Here is a 7,462-nt window from a genome sequence, read left to right as displayed (position 1 = left end):
CCACACGTCAACTTGTGCCACCACTGATAGTCGAGGGCGTGGTAGCATGGGTTTGCACCTTGATATCGACCAAGATCATTGGTGCGGTATTTACAATCACAGACTAACCGGCAAGTGTACCGAGTCGTACCAAGCAATACCTCAGGTGAGTGAGGGTTGATCCCACGAGGATTGACGGATCAAGCAATAATGGTTAAATGATTTACTTAGTTAGGCAAGTAAAAAATAGTGTTTGAGTGTTGAAAGATCATTAAAGAGTAAATTAAGAGTTTGAAGACAGTAGATGAATAAGTGGGAATAAAATATTGGAAAAATTAGTTAAGGTTTCAGAGTTGTCTATTCTTCTGGTTTAACTTTTCTTGCTAACTATTTTAATCATGTAGGATTTAATTTATGGCAAACCATATGTGACTAGACCCTAATTCCTTAGACCTTTCTAGTCTCCTCTAAAATTCATTAACTGCCAATTCCTTGGTAAATTAATTCCAATTAGAAGCTGCATGATCAAATTCCAGTTTATATGCCACAAAAACTCTAATTACCCAAAAATAAAAGGATTATATGTCACGTATCCCGTTAAATCCAAATAATTAAAATTTAGGAGAATATGTTTTCAAGCTGTTGTTCAAGTAAAGATCTTTTCCAAGTTTTACAAGAACTCAAATAGAAAGAGGGTCATACTTCCATTCCACCCAAATTCATAAGATAAAGAGCGAAAACAATTCTTAAATTATAAATCCATACATGAATTAAAATAGAAAAAGCAATAAAATCAATCCATACAAATAGACAGAGCTCCTAACCTTAACAATGGAGGATTAGTTGCTCATGGTTTAGAGAAGAAAATAAGGATTCTGATAAAATGTACAGAGTTCCAATCTGATGGCCTCTTCAAGTTAACTAATGGAATTCCTTTTTATAACTAATCCAAATAAATTTAAAATCTAATTATCTAAAATTAAAAATAATATCTTTTTCTAAAAATAAGATTTGAATTTAAATCAGAATAATCAGTAGGTCTTCAGTTGATGGGTGGGGACCATATGTTTTGTCCATTCTACAGCTTCTAATATGTGTTTTTTGGGCTTAAAACTGAGTCAAAACTGCCCAGAAATTGTCCCCAGCATTTTTTTGCGTTTTCTGCACGTGGCGCATGTCACGCGTACGCGTCAGTCACGCGTACGCGTCAATGGTCTTTTTCAGAAGTCACGCGTTCGCGTCGGTCACGCGCACGCGTCACTATGCAATTCTTCAAATTACGCGTACGCGTCAGTCACGCGCACGCGTTGCCATGGAAAGCTCCAAATCACGCGCACGCGTCAGTCACGCGTATGCGTCGCTCCTCGCTGCCATCTCCTTTTGTTCTTGTGCTGCAGAAACTCCATCAAATCCAGTCGAATGCTACCTAAAATAAACAAAGTAGCATCCATATTGGCTAAAAGATAATTAGTTCTTTATTGAATTGAACAAATTAGATGCAAATTCACTAGGAAAAGATAGGAAAGATGCTCACGCATCACAACACCAAACCTAAATTGTTGCTTGTCCTCAAGCAACCAAATTAATAAAGGCTTAGGATGTGAATTTGCATGAGAATGAGAGTTTGATTAAGTCCATGTCTCTTTTTATAGTAGCGTTTACAACTGGAATCCTAAATAGTTTTGGCATCTCACTCTCCTTTGAATCAGAAGAATGTTACTGTCATCTGGAATTAGAATATGGATAATATTATGAATTCTCTGATCTTTTGTAACTCAATTTAGTCCTTGAACACAACAATTTTTCTTTGGTGCTTTGCACCTTGAGCCTACCCGTGACTTTAAATGTTTTGTCTCAAGCTTTACTTGACACAGAAACACCACAAATACTTAATTGGGGAACTCTCTTTAAGTTCTAAATATTTTATTTTATTTTATTTATTAAAATTTTTTTTCTGATTATCCCTAGACAGTGGTGCTCAAAGCCTTTAGCGTACTCTGCAATTGATCTCGACTCTAAATGTTTTGTCTCAAGAATTATTTGACACAAGAACACCACAAGCATGTGATTAGGAAAACAACTCTTTGAGCTTTTAATCCTGTCTGACCTCCCTAGTCATTGATGCTCAAAGTCTTGGACCTTGCTTTTATTTTTCTTTTGCTGTTTCTTTTGCTTCAAGGATTTAAACTTTCATTAATTTCAGAAAAATCATAATAATTCTCTAAATTCCTATTCCTTGTACATCAACATTCTTTTATTCAAATTTAGATATGCACTGTTCATGTCATGCATTCAAAATTACAATTAATACCACCACATTTAAGTAGATAAGACTACTTTTAAAATTAACTCAATTTCTCATACAATACATCACTTCTGTAATTTTTATTTGAATTCAAGCTCAGTGAGTAATACATGAGACATCTTTTCAGAATTAAAGCAAGAAAAAACTAAACTAGTCCTAGAATTCTAACTAATAAAGGATCATGCAACAAACAAAGCAAAATAGCAGAAAACCAGAACATAACATAGAGAAAGAGGGGAGGAATAAAAAATGAAAGGAACTCAACCACCTTAGTTATCCTAGCGGTCTCTTTATTCTTCAGGTTGTGCTCCTCAGTGAAGATGATTCGCCTCCCTTTTGGTGCATAGGAATAAACAGAAAACCCTTAAGCGAAGCGTCAACACCAAACTTAAAGGGTTGCTTGTCCTCAAGCAAAGAAGAACTAAAAATAGAAAGAGACAAATATTATGATGAAAGAAAAAGAAAAGGATAAAAGAACAAGAGAGAATTAGGATTGGGAGAGGGGGAAAGAAAATTAAAACTAGGCGGCGAACTAATGTAGTTGTGCGGCGCAGGCAACGCGTACGTGTACGGCACGCGTACACGTGGGTCGCAAATTTTCTTAATGACATGACAGCGTCAGGCACGCATCCGCATACCCTGGGTTTTGTGCGATTCACGCGAAGCTAGCCGCGCACATGCACAACTCTCTGTTCGCGTGACTTGGGCACCAATATTTTTATACGATGCGTGCGCGTCATGCACGCATACGCGTGGAAGGACATTTGTGAAAATAACGTGCACGCGTCAGGGATGCCTTTGTGTGGTCAATTTTGTGCGTCTAGCACACTTCCAGCATCAAACCAGCACAACTCTCTGTCCAAACACATATTTACGTCGAATTTTAAAGTCACACGTACGAGGCACTCACGCGCACGCGTGGAAGGCAAAAAGTGCAAACGACGCGCACACGTGGGTTACGCGTATGCGTGATGCGGCTTGTGCTTTCAGCATGCTTCCAGTGCTACTCCCACTCAACTCTCTGTCAAATTTTATTTTTCACGCACATGCATATGACACGTACGCGTCAGCGACGCTTGCGCGTCGTGTGCTCGTTTTTTTTTTGAATTATCCAGTTCCTATTCTAACATAGCTGCATGATCAAAAAATTAGTAAAAACTCAATAAAAATCAAATAAGTAAGAAAACTACTACTACGAAAAATAACTAAGGATACAAAATTATTCGGTTGCCTCCCGACAAGCGCTTCTTTAACGTCACTAGCTTGACGGTCAGTTCTGCTAGTTCAGCAGATGAGTGGACCTCTGGCAATCAATCTCGCCTCCAAGATAGTGCTTCAACCTCCGGCCATTCACTGTAAATTTTCTATCAGAATTCTCTTCCTATATTTCCACATGACCATATGGTGAAGCTCTGGTAACCACAAACAGTCCTGACCATCGAGATTTCAGCTTCCCGGAAAAGAATTTGAGCCTTGAATTATATAGAAGCGCTCTTTGTCCTAACTCAAAGACTCTTATGGCAATCTTCTTGTCATGCAGTAGCTTGGTTCTCTCCTTATAGAGTTTGGCATTCTCATAGGCTGAATATCTGAATTTATCAAGCTCATTCAACTGAAGCATTCGCTTGATTCCTGCAGCTTCTGAATCAAGATTCAGATATCGGATTGCCTAGTAAGCTTTATGCTCTAACTCAACTGGCAAGTGACAGGCTTTGCCATAAACTAACTGATAAGGAGACATGCCAATGGGAGTCTTGTATGCTGTCCGGTATGCCCAGAGAGCATCATCAAGCTTCCTAGACCAGTCCTTCCTTGAAATACTGACAGTCTTCTCTTGAATCCTCTTGAGTTCCCTATTGGAAACTTCAACCTGTCCACTTGTCTGAGGGTGATAGGGGGTTGCCACTTTATGACGGACTCCATATCTCTGTAGAAGAGAGTCCAGCTGTCTGTTACAGAAATGGCTTCCACCATCACTAATGAGTGTCCTTGGGATACCAAACCGGCTAAAGATATATCTCTGAAGAAAGCTCATTACCACCTTGGCATCATTGGTGGGTAGAGCTACAGCTTCTACCCACTTGGACACATAATCAACTGCCACTAGAATATAGTTGTTTGAATGTGAGGGTGGGAAAGGTCCCATGAAATCAATACCCCACACATCAAATAACTCAACCTCAAGGATCCTCTGCTGTGGCATTTCATGGTTGGCAGGGAGATTTGTGGCTTTTTCACATCTGTCATAGTGTTTCACAAAAGCTCTTGAGTCTCTGAAGAGAGTCGGCCAGTAAAACCCGCTCTAAAGGACCTTTGTAGCTGTCCTTTCACCACCAAAGTGGCCTTCATACTCAAAACCATGACAGTGCCAAAGAATCTGCCGTTTTTCTTCATCTGGGACACATCTCCGGATGATTCCATCTGAACACCTTTTAAAAAGGTATGGTTTCTCCCAAATGTAGTACTTTGCATCAGTTAATAGCTTCTTCACTTATTGCCTACTATACTCCCTTGGGATAAAATTCATGGACTTATAATTTGCAATGTCTGCAAACCATGGAGCCTGTTGTATGAGGAACAATTGCTCATCCAGAAACGTCTCAGTCATAGCTGTGGGTGGTTGTACTCCTGCTTCAGGCTCAATTTTGGAAAGATGGTCAGCTACTTGATTCTCTGACTCTTTCCTGTCTTTTATCTCAATATCAAACTCCTAAAGGAGCAACACCCATCTGATTAATCTTGGTTTAGAATCCTGTTTGGTTAGAAGGTACTTTAAAGCAGCATGATCAATATAAATAATAACCTTAGAACCAAGTAAATACGACCTAAACTTATCAACAGCATACATAACAGTTAATAATTCCTTTTATGTAGTTGTGTAATTCTTTTGGGCATCATTTAACACACGACTGGCATAGTAAATAACATGTACAAGCTTACCATGCCTCTGTCCTAAAACAGCTCTTATAGCAAAGTCACTAGCATCACACATTAATTCAAATGGTAGATCCCAATCAGGAGGAGCTATAATAGGAGCAGAGGTAAGGTTTGCTTTCAGAGTTTCAAAAGCATGCAAACAATCAAAATCAAAGATAAAAGGAACATCAGCAACCAACAGGTTGCTTAGAGGTTTAGCAATTTTAGAAAAATCCTTTATAAATCTTCTATAAAATCCTGCATGACCCAAGAAACTCCTGACTGCCTTAACACTAGTTGGTGGAGGTAATTTTTCAATTACCTCCACCTTTGCTCTGTCAACCTCAATTCCATTACTTGAAATCTGGTGTCTAAGAACAATACCTTCTTCTATAACCATAAAATGACATTTTTTCCTATTTAAAACAAGGTTTGATTCTTGACACCGTTTCAAGACAAGAGATAAATGCTTAAGGCATGATTCAAAAGAATTACCAAAAATAGAAAAGTCATCCATAAATACCTCAATAAACTTTTCAACCATATCAGAAAAAATTGAAAGCATACACCTCTGAAAAGTTGCTGGAGCATTGCAAAGTCCAAAAGACATTCTTCTGTTGGCAAATACTCTAAAGGGGCATGTGAATGCTGTCTTTTCTTGATCTTGAGGGTCCACTGCAATTTGGTTATATCCAGAGTATCCATCTAAAAAGTAATAAAATGCATGACCAGCTAACCACTCAAGCATTTAATCAATGAAAGGCAGGGGAAATGATCTTTCCTTGTAGCACTGTTGAGCCTCTTGTAGTCTATACACATTCTCCATCATGTGACTGTTCTTGTGGGAATAAGCACATTCTTTTCATTCTTGATCACTGTCATCCCTCCTTTCTTGGGAACTACCTGCACAGGACTTACCCAAGGACTGTCAGAAATAGGGTAAATAGTTCCTGCTTCCCATAGTTCCATTACCTCTTTTTGGACCACCTCTTTCATGGTTGGATTGAGTCTCCTTTGTGGTTGTACAACTGGTTAAGCTTCATCTTCAAGGAGGATCTTGTGCATACACTTGGTTGGACTAATTCCCTTCAAGTCACTAATGGTCCACCCAAGAGCTGTTTTATGGCTTTTGAGCACTGAAAAAATAGCCTCTTCCTCTTTAGGCTTCAGGGAAGAGCTAATAATCACCAGATATGAGTCATTCTCACCCAAGAACACATATTTCAGAGAAAGAGGTAAGGGTTTGAGCTCAAGCTTGGGGGCTTCCTCCTTTGCTTTAGGCGTGTAAGCCATTGCCTTCTGGGATGGTGAATCATCAACTTCAACTAATTCATACTCAGAAACAGGATCCAAAATGTCATCAAGCACCTCAACTTTCAGTACCTTTTGAACAAGTGGTTCAATAACATCTATTTTCATACACCCTTCAGAATCATTAGGGTGCTTGAGAGCTTTAAAACATGTTTTTCATTGACCCTCAGGGTCAATTCACCGTTTTGTACATCAATTAGAGCTCTACCTGTAGCTAAAAAGGGTCTACCAAGTATAATAGAGGATTTTACCTCCTCTTCTATGTCTAATATAACAAAATCAACAGGAAAGATGAATGGTCCAATTTTAACAAGTAAATCCTCAACAACACCCACAGGTAATTTAATAGAAAGATAAGCAAGTTGAAGAGAAATACAAGTGGGCTTTACCTCCTCAATTTGAAGCTTTTTCATCACTGAAAGTGGCATGAGATTGATGCTAGCTCCAAGGTCACATAAAGCTCTCTGAATGGTGACATCTCTAATGGTGCAAGGAATTACAAAGCTCCCTGGATCTGGCATCTTCTCAGGAAGGTTATATTAAATAATGGCACTGCATTCCTTAGTTAACACCACTGTTTCTTGTTCCTTCCAATTCCTCTTGTGGGTCAACAGCTATTTCATAAATTTAGCATAGAGAGGCATTTGCTCAAGAGCCTCTGCAAAGGGAATGTTGATCTGTAGCTTCTTGAAGACATCTAAAAATTTAGAGAACTATTTTTCTTTGGAAGCCTTCTGAAGTCTCTGAGGATATGGCATTTTTGGCTCGTATTCAAGAGCCTTTGGCAATGTAGGATACGTGTCTAGAGAGTCAGGGAGTGGGTTGTCTACACGCTTTGGAGGGGCGTGCTCCACTTCTTCCTTTTTCTCCTCTGGAGCATTCTTTTCAACTAGCTCTTCATTGCACTTGTCTTAAAGCTAGCTGTTTTACCACTTCTCAATTGAATAACCT

This window comes from Arachis hypogaea, chromosome 3 (genome assembly GCF_003086295.3).
Source record: "Arachis hypogaea cultivar Tifrunner chromosome 3, arahy.Tifrunner.gnm2.J5K5, whole genome shotgun sequence".
Classification (NCBI taxonomy): Eukaryota; Viridiplantae; Streptophyta; class Magnoliopsida; order Fabales; family Fabaceae; genus Arachis; species Arachis hypogaea.
Note: the sequence above shows the minus strand (reverse complement) of the source record.